Source organism: Pinus tabuliformis, chromosome 1_2 (genome assembly GCF_031772625.1).
Source record: "Pinus tabuliformis cultivar Carrire ecotype Pingquan chromosome 1_2, CPIR1, whole genome shotgun sequence".
Taxonomy (NCBI): domain Eukaryota; kingdom Viridiplantae; phylum Streptophyta; class Pinopsida; order Pinales; family Pinaceae; genus Pinus; species Pinus tabuliformis.
The window spans coordinates 954,185,968-954,199,977 of NC_142298.1; the positions used below are offsets into that span (position 1 = coordinate 954,185,968).

The window sequence follows — 14,010 nt, forward strand, 5'->3', positions numbered from 1 at the left end:
GACTTCTTGAACTAAAACCATTGCGATGGTTGTATCTGCTGCAGCCAGATACAGGTTAAAATCTCTTTGATAATCAGGGGCGTACATTAATGATGCTTTTATTAAGGAATCTTTTAAAGCATCAAAGGAAGCTTGCGCAACCTAATCCTAGATGAAGGGTACCTCCTTTTTCAAAAGACGTGTATAACCTTTAGCAAGTTCGGCGTAATTTGGAATGAACCTCCTCAGAAAGTTTGCTTTCCCTTGGAGTTTCTGAATCTGAAGCAAATTCAAAGGTGGAGGCAAATTGATGATTGCCTGGACCTTACAAGGGTCGACACGAATCCCATCCTTGGAGACTACAAAGCCAAGTAAACGACCAGAACCGACGCAAAATACACATTTGTGCGGATTGAGTCGTATCTTGTATTGTCGGCAACGTAGAAATATCGCTCTTAAATGCTGCGGATGATCAGTCCACTTTCGCGAATGAGCGGGAAGGTCGTCGAGGTATGGTTGAACGATGTCTTTGATGTCATGGAAGGCTTAATTCATTGCCCTCTGAAACGTCGCCCCTGCATTCTTTAAACCAAAGGGTAATTTTCGATATGCGAATGTGCCCCACGGACAAATGAATGCAATCTTTGACTAGTCCTGTGGGCGGATATTTATTTGATTATACCCGGAAAATCCATCCATGAATGAAAAGATTTCGCATCCGGCGCATTCATCAATTATCTGGTCGATGAAGGGTGTAGGGTAGTTGTCTTTCGGACAAGCTTGATTTACATCCCTATAATCGACACACACTCTAATTTTCCCTTGTTTCTTCATAACAGGGACAATATTCGATACCCAATCGGTTAGAGGAACCGGGTATATGAAACCAGCATGGAGAAGTTTTTCAACTTCTGCCTTAATGGCAGCGGCTTTCTTGGGGTGCACCTGCCTGAGCCGTTGTCATACCGGTTTGACATCTGGATACATCTTAATTTCGTGTTCAACGATACTCGAGTCAATGCCTGGCATTTCATCATATGACCAAGCAAAGACATCTCTGAACTCGCGAAAAAGAGTGTTATATATTTCTAGTTCTGAAGGAGAACAACATTTGCCGACATAAATATTCTTTACAACATCCGTTTTAGTCGAGATATTTATGGCTATAGTCTCTTCAATATTGGATAAGTTTCGATCGGAATCCACCGTATTTACAGTATTTGACAGGAATTCAAAAACTGAAGGATGATAAAGGTCGTCTTGAGTATCTTCTTCACAATCCGGAAGAAGGGAACGATGGTGACTATCATTCCATGGTGCCCCTTCAATCAACATTGATTCTACGATTCCTTCGACGGTTCCATGCACTCGCGACCAAGGATCTGAAGGGGTACCATATTCTCTAGACCTATCTACCCAAACGCTTAACGAGCGTTTTGTCGGGTTTGCCTCCCATGCTAGAAACATTGATTGCTATAATATTTCTATTGGGCTTGGGGGCAAAACCATTGCATGATCCATGTTGATATCATGTTCTGAGATCTTTGTGGAAGATATCATATTGCAGGTTCCTATCGACGCTACTTCCACCAAGTTGATTGGAGGTGGAAGAGCGAAAGTTCCCATTAGTATAGGATCTTTTAGTAGGCCTACTCCGATATTCTGAAGCGAATGGGGGCTTCCATGGATCATGGGAATGCTTCCAGTAACTTGTGAACTATTGGGGAGGAAGTTTTGTTGGTCGACGATTGTAATCCCCCCTGAAAGGGAAATGTAGTCTTTCTAAAATAGGTCGACACAACAGCTACCATGGCATATATCCATGGTCTTCCTAGTAGGATTTTGTAATCAAGATTCCCATCGATGACTTCAACATCTATTTCTACTATTTTTCCCCCTAGTTCAACTTTCAAGTTATTTAGGATACCATATGGGGTATATGTCCTTCCGTCGAATGCTTTCAATGTCGTCAAAGATCGCGACAAGGTTGGAGATCCTAAAGTTTTCCAGCAACTCATCAACATAATACATGTAGATGCCCCCTCATCAATAATTGTTCGATGAACAGTTTTGTTGAGGGCTTTCACTTGAATAAGGAAAGCTAGTTGAGCTGGTAACTGAGGATCGTATCCTTTGTGGTCGAAGGATACAAGATTGGAATCCTTAGGATCAACCCCACCAATGCCTGATAACAAAGCCTGCCTTTGGCGGTTTTATTGTTAATTCAGTAATGATGGGTGGTACAACTTCTGTCGAAGTTGTTGTCGAACTACTTGGTTGATCTTTATCTTTGTCTTTCGACAGCTGCAGATTCCCGTAATCTTTGTTCCTTGTTGAAATCAAAGCATCATTTTGCTGCTTCGAAATCGACAACATTAGCACTTGCGACGGGGAAGCATTTCCACTTTCAACCAGATTTGTTCCTGGATTTGGAAACGGATCAGTTAACACTGCTGAGGTTTTCGAACTTTTAAAGAATTTCTTAAGCTCAACTCTGTATGGACAATCTGCTGTCCAATGATCCTCATCGCATATAAAACATGGATTTTTCAGTTTCCTATTTCCAGGAGGGTTTGAAGAAGTTTTTTCAGGAGATGATTCATCCTGTTTCTTCTTCTTCCCTTTGCTTTGTTTCTTCTTGCTTCCTAGTTGTTTGGTTTCTTTGCCCTTATCTTTCGATACGACATTTACTTCCAAAGCAAGAATTTCGTCTTTTGCATTTTGATCTGAAATCTTACGGGCTTTCTTGGACGTAGCCTTTGTCGATTTTGCGTTTTTCGTGCCAATCACGCCATCGCCGGCATGAGAGTCATTGTTTGATTTAGGAGGAGGAGGAATTGAGAATTCCGGTCTAGGGGCGTCAGGTATTTTGTCGTAGAGCGTGCCAGACTGAGTATAGACCAAGTCTAGATATTGTGCACGAGTGATAACTTGCTCTTCCGTTACGACTCCCCCCTTTGCCACATCTTCCGTTATGGCAGGAAGTAACGACTTGATAAACCATTCAGCTACTAGCTGATCGAGAACGTACGTTTTTACTATCCTACGACGACACCGCCACTCATGTATATGATCAGATATGTGAGTGGCCGTTGTCTGATTGAAGTTGGTTAAGGTTTACGTTCCCGTTTCATACCTTATCGGTAATTGAAAATGGGTTAAAAAAGTCGTGGCTAAGGTGCTGAAATTGTCGAACGAAGCCCTAGGCAATTCAATATACCATTTTGCCGCTGGACCCGTTAACGTCCTCTGAAAAAGGCGAAGCCTTATCGAATCATCGTTTAGGGTGTTTGATGAACACCATAGATGAAATGTCGTCACGTGATTCGATGGGTCTTCACCTGGATTTCCATTAAATTTAGGAATATCTGACGGAAGTTTATGAGGAATCGCTGGCCACCAAAGGGGCGTAAGCAATTGGATCATTTGTTAACCGGTGTAAATCGAGTAACTCCAAAGTTGCCACGAATGGTAACTGTTGATTCAGGTTAGGTGAAGCATACCCAGGATATGATGGAATTGCCTGAGCAGTTGGCCTTTGCATACCAGCATAATGTAATTGATGCTGGTACGACTGATACGGTTGGTGGACATGACCACTGTAAATTGGTTGATTTTGACCGTTTTGAATGTACGGCTGTCCACTGTTCGCAAAGATCTACTTCTCAGAACCTTGGTATACTTGTTGGAATTGTGGTTGTTGGTATTGCACTAGCCATGGTTGTGAAGCCATGTTCTGTTGCGCTATACTAACCGTTGGACCAATGTGTGGGGTAATTGTACCCGTTTGGACCCGTGTCGCCCCACCAGTCGGCGATTGTGGTTGAGTCACCGGGTCAAGGGGCTGTTGCATTACAACCTGAGAAATCTGAGGTTGACATACAACAGGCAGCGTTTGAACTTGTGACACTATTACAATAGCCGGTGTAGTCGGGATGTTCGACATAGGTACACATTGTTGCATAGAATACACAACCCTTGGTTGTTGGGGTAGCATAGGCACCCAACCACTTGACGTAACTCCAGTATAACCTGAATACTGTTGTGAATTCCCGTATGGGTATCCTCCCAGGGGGTAACGAAAGGGCATACTGCCCCCCATACGGTGGTAATCCAGAACTCAAGGGGATTGTCTGCCCTTGGGGACTGGATTGCCCAAATTGACCTCCAAATGGATCAATTTGTCGAGTCTCAACATAAGAGTTGCCAGATATTATTCCAGAGGAACAAAAAGGAACGGACCATACTGTCGAAATAGCCCCTGGATGGACTCCTTCTAGCGGTTGCGAGCTAGTCGGGACAGATGGTACGCCGGAAAACATTGTCGGAGTGACGGGAGGGAGTTCTGCTGTCACTGTGTCAGTCGACACAGTCCTAGATGTTGACGGTTGTTCAGACATTTTGAGTCTACCCAGAAGATTGCTTAGCGATTCTTCAGGAACTTCCACTGGTGGTAGACTAGCTTCTGATGTCGAAGGAAATAGAGTGACCCCGACTCCAAAATGTGTTGGAGTACTTGCTTGCGGATCTTCTACAATTTCCTCTATCGCAATCAAACAAGGTGGAAGGGGAAGACCGTCAGGTCCGTAAAATATTTCTGGTGCCGAAGAAGGGGTTGAATCGACAGAAACAGATGTTTGAAGATCAAGACTCTCTGAACCGGTTGCTGATGGAACTGGTTCAGTTACACAAGTATTTGCTCTCAGACTAGGATCAATATCACTGTCCCTCTGTGGCTGTTGAACTTCTTCTGTAGAGGCAGGGTTTCCAGAAATGTTTGGAGTAACCGGAATCTCGGATGTCGTTGGAACACTTGTTCTAACTTTGATAGGAGATTTCGAACCGGTTAAACGAGTTCGCTTTGTCCGTACTATTTTCGATTCCGGAGACAAAGACGGTTGACTCGTAAGCCTCCGCGAACGGCGGGGTTTCAATTGACTTTCTTCCATGATTGCGGATTACTCGATCAACTAAAATACAAAAGGGGAAAGTGTTTCCGAATTAAATGAATTTTTAGACACTTTAGACACAACTCGCTTTTTCAATTTTAAAGAGTCGAGAAAAAGCAAAAGATGACTCTAGTCTCCTTCGATTTTTAATGAGCCTGAAGTGACAAGTGCTCAGATGGACCTTTACCATTAAGGAGTCTGAAAAGGAACGAAAGGGACTGCTCTGGAGTTCTAGGTAGAGGGTGTGCCAAACTTTTCGCAAAACCGCAGAATACTTTTTAGGGTACAGGCGGTCAATCTTCCCGAATGCTGTGTTCAGTGCATTGCGATCAGTAGGGCGGCCGACACGGCTTCCTATGGATAAAGGTTTTATGCCTATAGGGGTCTCCCAATATATACTCGACGGTACGTGGGAGCACAATCCGTACTGGCACTTATCGTCTCTCAGGAGGAATCACCCAACCATCAGTGAGGCGACCAGTGACCAGGTTTTACGACGTCGAAACATGTCTCTAGCCTAGACCTCTATGTTGTGCGTTAAATTCCAATGCGTTGTTAAGTTCATTCAATTTATTTTAGGTTGATCTTTCTTAGAAGTTTTCCTTTTTGGATCACCACGAGATGTATATACAATTCCTAAATGCAGTCTAAAGATGATAAGGAAGCTTTTATATCTTTTCAACAATGAAAATCCTAGCTACAAGGGGAAAAGAAAGATACAATCTTTTCTCAAAGAGCATAGAGCACACCGTAAATGCACTTTTTCCTAAATCAATCCATACAATCTGTCAAAATGCAAATGCACATATGCATGTATTTGTTTTCACTTTCTTAATATTGATGCCTAAAAAGAAAGTTGTTGTACAAATTTTGAATTCGATTTCAAGTGAAAACACAAACAAGCTTCTTTTTGAAATCAAAAAGACGATTACGACACTTATGATTTTGAAGTAAACACTTGTTTCGACACTAGAAATTCACAAATTCAAACCAAAAGACAAAAGTAAAAGCGTAATCAACTGTCAACAGCAAACAAACTTACTCCTAAGATCGAAACGACACTTACGACAGGTCCAGATCTAAGGGCGACAGTATGACTAGTTTACTTTTGTAATGGGAAACTGCAAATGATGTAACAAATACAAAAAAACAAATACAGTTTCTTTTATACAACTGGGGCGGAATTGAGGCAGAGAAAAGGGGTTTTCAGATAGGTACACACACTGATAACAGGCTGCAAAAATCGGAGATAAAACTAAGCAAAAAGAAGCAGGGAACCACAGCTGCACAAGGCCAAGGCTGATCAACGCACCCCTTGCACAGAGAAACTGAATTACAGCACAGGTAGCCCTCTCGGGACCTATGTTGAAATGCAGAACCTCTTCACAGAGCCTGTGCTGAAGCAGAAACGAGAATTGTCTCTGGGTTCTGGGTCACGGTTTGCAGTTTAATCTACGGTTTTTGGCCGGATAAAAGCTATCAATTAGGTACAATTAGAGGGATGATTTAAAGGAGGACTAAGATCTATCACAAAGGGCAGTTAAAGAATTTGTGGATCAGTTGTTCAAATCATAAACAGGCCCAGTGAATGGACTAGAGTAGCAGATCTCTACTTTGCATTTGTAAATGGCAAATGCAGTTCGATTCGGCACTCCTGAGTTTATGAGAAGAACAACAATGGAAACACAAATAAACTAACTAGATATGATCCCCAGTGGAGTCGCCAATTTGTTGTTGGGAAAAATATCCATTCAGAATGCCGCTATCCCACTCTAAGGTGTGATAGTGCCTTAGCAACAAACAAGGAAAACTATTTTCGTATTCTTCTTTATGAAATGTAAACGAAGAGGAAGGATGTAACTAACCTGTGTCTTTCCCTAGTTTGTTGATCCACTCGCTCTTCTCTTTGTTCGTTTCCCGCTGCCTGCTCCCTCACTGGTCCAGCTTCACCAAGTTCCTGCAAGATCACAAGAGAGGAAAACTACACAAAATACATATATTTACATTCCTAACTAGTTTAGGATCAGATATAAACTAAACATGCATATATAACAAAGCATCATTGATATACAAGCATATAGGAGAAACTCAAATAGTTTTATTGATATGATAAGAAAGTCCAAGAGGAGATACAACCAAGTGAGTCTCGATCCAGCATCTATCTCCCAGCAAAGGAATCCCTTCCTCTCCTCCAACAAAGCATAAATCACCCAATGTACTAATCTCAATCTCAAACCAACAGCAATTCTCTGCAAATTACAAAATTCCAGCCTCCTGGATCTCTGGGTGAGAGACCCATATATAGATGTAAGCAGAGAGGATGAGTCAGCTTATGTTTTGACTTGTGGCTTCTCTCTGTCATTTCTTTCTTCCACTTGGAGGTTGAGAGCCTCTTACTCATCACTAGTCGAATTCATTGAGGCAAGTGTCATTGGAGAAGATTCTGGAAGCTTCCAGTGTCTTTCCACCTCGTTGAATGAGCTTGCCATTTGTCATTTCCCGCTCAACACACCCTGGTAGTGCATCCACCTGCGTTGCAACGCACCTAGCCAGTGTATTTGGGTGCTTTGCAACGCAGGCAGCTAGTGGAGCCTCTGAATTGATCCTGATTTGACTAGTTTTGAGCAGTTTCTGGTGGAGAACTTCTGGGAGAAGCTGTCATTTGTTGACCTTGTTTCTTTAGGAGCTGGAACAACATCTTTAGAGACTTAGGATCCCTTGGTTTATGGACATTTCATGCTTATAGCTGTAAGGTACAAAAATGTCTATAACACACTCTAGCAGACACAGAGGACAATGTGGCTCATGATGGAGGGCCCGACTACAGAAAATTTGGTAGAGGAAGTGCAACAGGCCATGATGCAGGGTTCTATTGACATGGCAGCATTGAAAGTAGAGTTCAGTTACCTCCACAACAAGATCGAGGCACCATTTGAGTGACTCGAGCGTGAATCACTCGATTTATGTTGGGGGCATGTTGGGAAGGGGTCCCTATGGTCAATTTTTTTAATTTTTGAGTCATTTTTGCAATATATTTTTGTAGTGAAGGTAAAGTCTCCATGAAATGTGGAAAGCATAGTGCGAAGCTAGTAGAAGTCAAAGGGGATTTAGTCCCTTAGGTGGGTAGGTGATAGAGTTGTTTTGAGACCGACCCATGGTTTGCGAACCATGGTATTGTAAAGAAAATGTTATAAATTGTTGAGGCATATCAAGTCTAAGGATTAGTTAGTTGTCGAAGAATCATTGTAAAGGAAAGGTGCTAAGGCAGGAAAGGTCTGTTTCCTGTACTTAGGTGAAAGGAGAAGGCTCCTGTAGCTGAGTGCGCAGAAACCTTGGTAACTCCGTAGGCTGAGTGTGCAGGCCCCTGCATCTGAGTGTGCAGGGAGAAAAATTCTATACTTGAACACTTTTATCTAATAAAGACTGTTTTGGGACAATTCTGATGCATCTAAACCTTGTTATTTACTTCTATTAAAGTTTATGTATCTTAGCTCTGTGATATGCTTTATATTAATTAATGTGTATTTACTACGTGAAACTGGTATGCATGATTATTACAAATAAGTACCTTTGTGAAGATCTAGAAGTCATTTACATATAATTACAATAGTTGTCCATTGAAAGGATTAGAGTTGCACGAAGACCGATCTAAGCCTCGGAGACTGAAGGAAACACATCACACAAACCCCTAGATGTAGAAACCTGGTTCTAGCATCCCCCAATACTACTTCGAGTGAGGCTACAGCCTGCAGTACGTAGGTTGTTTCTGAAAGGGCCAACAATGTAGGGTTTTTTTGGTTGGCGCAATTAAAGCTGAACCTAGGTCAGACCCCATCAAGCCATCAAGCAATCCAGGATAACACTGACATGGCAATGTTGAAAGCAGAGTTCAGTTACCTCCACAACAAGATCAAGGCACCAGTTGAGTGAATTGAGGGTGAATCACTCGATTTATGTTGGGGACCTATTGGGAAGGGATCCCTAGGGTCAGTTTTGTTAATTTTTGAGTCATTTTTGCAATACATTTTTGTAGTGAAGGTAAAGTCTCCATGGAATGTGCAAAGTGGAGTGCAAAGCTAGTAGAAGTCAAAGGGGATTTAGTCCCTTAGGTGGGTAGGTGATAGAGTTGTTTTGAGACCCGTCCATGGTCCACAGACCATGGTATTGTAAAGAAAATGCTATAAGTAGTTGAGTCATAGCAAGTCTAAGGATCAGTTAGTCGTCGAAGAATCATTGTAAAGGAAATGTGCTAAGGCAAGAAAGGTTTGTTTCCTATACTTAGGCAAAAGGGGAAGACTCCTGAAATTGAGTGTGTGGAGACCTTGGTAAGTTCGTAGGCTGAGTGCACGGGCCCCTGCAGCTGAGTGCACAGGGAGAAGAAGTTTGTACTTGAACGCTTTTATCTAATAAAGATTATTTTGGGACAATTATGATGCATCTAAGTCTTGTTATTTACTTCTATTAAAGTTTATGTATCTTCACTCTGTGATCTGCTTTATATGAATTAATGTGTATTTACTATGCAAAACTGGTATATCTATAATGTTTATGCATGATTAGTACAATTAAGTACCTTCGCGAAGATCTAGAAGTCGTTTAGATTGAATTACAACAATTGTCCATCAAAAGGATTAGAGTTGCGTGAAGACAAATCTAAGCCTCAGAGACTAAAAGAAACACATCACACAGACCCTTGGATACAGAAACCTGGTTCTAGCATCACCCAATACTGCTTCGGGTGAGACTATATCCTGCACTACGCAGGTTGTTTCCAAAAGGGCCAGTAGTGTAGGGTTTTTTGGTTGGCGCAGTTAAAGCTAAACCTGGTTCAAGCCCCATCAAGCCAAAAATTTTCGAACAACAAAGAAGGCACATTATTATTTGTTTGTGGTAATTGATAGGTTCAACAATATGTGCATTTTAATGCCTTCTGGGAATACCATCAAAGGACAAGAAGCAACAAACATGTTCTTTGAACAAGTTTGGGTGCACTTTTGGAAACAAACATGTTCTTTGAACAAACATCCAAGGTGGAAGAAAATTTTTTGTTGCAATTGAACAAAGAAAGGTTATAAGATCCTAGTAACAAGATTGCAGCTTGGTCATAGGATTCTTTTGAGGTATTTGAGAAGGTGAGCAATAATTAGGACTTTGTTGTATAACCTTTTTGAGGAAACTAATGAGTGGGCCCTACCTACTACAGAGAACTTAGCACAAAAATATTCGTTAGAGTTGACACAAGGTATTGTTTTGAAAACTAATTCCAAAACTACTAGACAAGTGCAACATGATGTTTGGTAAATTGGGTTGAAAGGAGAACTAATCAAGGAAAAATGGTGCTTAAGTGATAAGGTAGAGAACATATTTTATCACCCTATTCAATAAAAACTTTTAGGGATGAAAGTCCTTCCTAAATTGGGAGATATGATATGGAAGGGATCATTATATAACTTGTCATATATCTTAGTATTTTCTAAGTGGAAAAGATGGAGGAATTGTCTTGTGGTGGCTATTGTAGTGGCAAGTCCCATTTTGGATATTTGGGGTTTGAAACCTTCCAAACCCATTTGGATGTGTCAAACAACACTTCTTGGGATAAAATTTTACATGCATCGCTTCAAAACCCTCCATGTTGTTCTACACACAAAGTAAAAATCACCTCAATTAAAGTTTGTATGTGGAGGTTGTGCCTCACACATGTTGACCTGCCTTGTTGATCACCGTGGTATTAAGTGGATGTCAAATTATACACCATTACTCACATGTGAGTATATTCATGTGTTGAATTTCAAGAACATTTTAGGAGGTCCAAAAACCTAACACTACTTAAGAATTTAGGCATGCAAAAACCGTAAACCAAAGAAGCTATGAAAACATGTCAAATACTAAACCATCAAGAAGAGATGGGGTTCCATTCTTTTAGCATTGTATTTTTTCCCGAGTTAAGTGAAACATCTAGGAGAAGGATTTGAGATTATAACAAGGGAGGAACAATATTCTATAACAACCATTTAAGGCATATTAGCATAGGAAACTCCACAGTGAGTGGCCCTTTCTTTGTATTTACATTTTTATCACTACAGAAAAGAGAGTGGATCATAGTAAAGACCGTGTAGCTAGGCTTCCTCTAGTATCAAGCTTCTTAGGATTCATATTGCGATTAGTAGTATGGAAAGTGTGTTCATCTTCTTGTTCTTTCATTTTTTCAGTTTAGCTATTTTCATAAATTTGTGCATTAAGCTAGTGATAACAAATATGGAATCTAAGAAATAAATTGAGTAATAACAAATTTCAAAGTATTGCTAATTGTTTTGTGACAAATTGTTCCAATAAAATATTTATGACAATTTATAAACCAAAATTGATTTTAATAACCCCTTAAACTAATTAATAGTATATGTGTTTATTAACTTAATCACAAACAACTACATCTTAAACTAAAAAAAAAAATGTTGTATATTATATTAAAATTTCTTAATATAATTGCAAGAAATTAATATTATTAAGAAATGTAAATTTTAATTCAAAAACATAGGTTGAAATTAAAATTATTAGGTTTTTTTTTTAAATATTTAACTTAAATTAATATTATTAATATTAAAACCAAATAAATTAAAAAACTATATTCCCATTTTGTTTCTGAATTATTAGAAACAATTTTCACAAATCACTAACACATCATTTTATTTAATTATTAATTTGTTCAAAAGCAATTGCATGTAATGAAAATGAGAGAGGCACTTTCATTCATATGTTTAAACATATAAATATTATAAAAAAAACAATTAGATAGTCATCCCCATGCCCTTCTCAATCATCTTCATGAAATCATGAGCACCATTCCATTTTTACTAATCTAAAAATGTCTTTCTCCCTCTTTACCTCCTCAAATTGTCCACTATTACAGACATATCCATTCTTCCTCTTTTTTCATTATGACAACTCTAACATGGAAGTCATGGAAATCTTGAGGTGCAGTGGTGGTTTTCTCCCTAAAGAAACATTTAATTAAATTTTTCCACATAGAAAAGCAAACTTGCAAGTCCATTTCTCTTCATTTTCATGAACTTCACCCTCATATATTACCATCAAAGTTTATGGTTAATTATGAAAAATGACAACCTCATCGGATAAATTATTGTTTATAGATCATATCTTTTTTTATTATCATATCATTTCTCTGGGTTTGTTATCTTAATCCCAATGCATGTTCTCTATTTAGTTTTCATTGGTGCTTTTTCCAAGTATTAGACACCTTTGTAAGCTTAACTTCAAATCATTCATTAATGGGGATGGCTCTAATTTTGTTGAAGATTTTGTTATTTCATTGTTATAAATATATAATATATTTTTAATTGTCAATTTTATATTTTATGGGATGGACCATGTCAAATGTTTTCTCCATATGTGATTTTGTTTGTAGTTTTACTTTAAAAAATAATTGGGTAATTACTAATTTCTTTCTTTCTTTATATATATATATATATATATATAATTTTTTACCAACTTTAAAAAGTCAGAATAATAATGTTTCTATTAATATATACATTAGATTGAGAAGTACAAGGTAAAAATGGTATAAATTTGCATATATCAATAAATAATAATTTTTTTCTTTGATGGGATAAAGATCAAGTCTATTTTTTTTTCCATCAAATTCAATTTTTCATTACATGCTATTTAACAAAAAAATGCAATTAAAAATAAAATCAAGTATTTCTTAGCAATGAAATTTTCATGAAATGAATATTGATTAAAACTTGTGTTTTTTTACATATACTAATTAAACTATTAAAATTCACCAAAAATTTATTGGTTTTTATTGAATATTCTTTTTTTGGTCAAGTGAGAATGGAGATTTCTATTAACTGAAACAATTATATTACATATTTTACAAGGTAAACCAAACTTCCTTGTGTTTACCAAAAATGGTCCACATGACCTAACTGAAGCGGAATTGGCTTAAAACCTTTAAAACTTGGAACCATCCCCACTATTGAGAGATAAGGCTAACATAGGTAATACACAAAATCCAACCTGTAGCCGATAAGGTCGGATTTCAAAATTATCACATTCGTGACCATAAATAAAAATGGTGGGTCCTCATTCCCGGTACAGTGCCCTCCCACTGCGCTCATCCAACCCCGATCACCGATCGGCCTGAGATCCTTCGTCCAACTCATTCAATACTCAATGGCTAATGTTGAATCGTATAATCACATCTAACCCTTCACTTGCACAATCGACCCTCCACCATTGATCTACCCTTCGTGGATCCTACGGTCCACGCAGATTTCGGGTGGACAAGTAGCTCGAGGATTACCCACCCGAAAAGTGGTATCCTCTTTCCTTCTCGCTGCTACGTGTCACTTGAAGAGTGGAAATGGAAGCCTTCCTCTCAATACCGGTTACCACTCAGACCCCTTCCGAAATACCACTTGTGGTACGAGAAACCCCTTCCTTGCGAATTAACTTTCTCGTAATTCCGCCGAGCAATGACCATCAATTTAACCCATCGGACGCTTCATGTTCCTTCCTCCCTACGCCATTGATCTTTTGTTTTTCGATGTATTTAGGCTTAAACCCCAGTTTCTCTACTTTTCGCTGAATCATTGTGTCACCATTGATCCATACAGTGATCAATGAATGGACAAACCTGCAGCACTTCCAGAATCGGTCCTCACACCACTGTATCCTTGGTCTTCCTCCACTGATCTCAACCTTTCCCATTGCTCCATATCTTTGGTAGCCTAATAGAGACAATCCTCTAACAGTTTGCCTAGGGGTAACAACTCCCAAACGTGCCGGGTGTCCCTTTCCTTATTAATCCATCCTTCGTTCGCCAAACAATCTACTACCATGTTAGCTTTTCTTTTCACATGGACAAAGAATACAGTTTTTAAGGTTTTCAGGTGGGAGTAGATATGGTGAAAGACTTGCTAGAGCCTCCAGTGTTTCGACACTTTATCCGGTGAAGTACCATTGCATATCTTCTTGGCCACTCTAATAATCAACTCTGAATCTGCTTCAATGATGACATTATGTGAATCAGAATCCACCAATATTTCCAAGCATTGCTCTA

General features: G+C 39.3%; 1 pseudogene; it reads right to left on the reverse strand.

Moving 5' to 3' along the window:
- The window catches only part of LOC149209126 (trifunctional UDP-glucose 4,6-dehydratase/UDP-4-keto-6-deoxy-D-glucose 3,5-epimerase/UDP-4-keto-L-rhamnose-reductase RHM1 pseudogene), a 55,112-nt pseudogene extending 41,446 nt beyond the window's left edge, over positions 1 to 13,666 (reverse strand).
- Between the last annotated feature and the right edge of the window lie 344 nt (positions 13,667 to 14,010).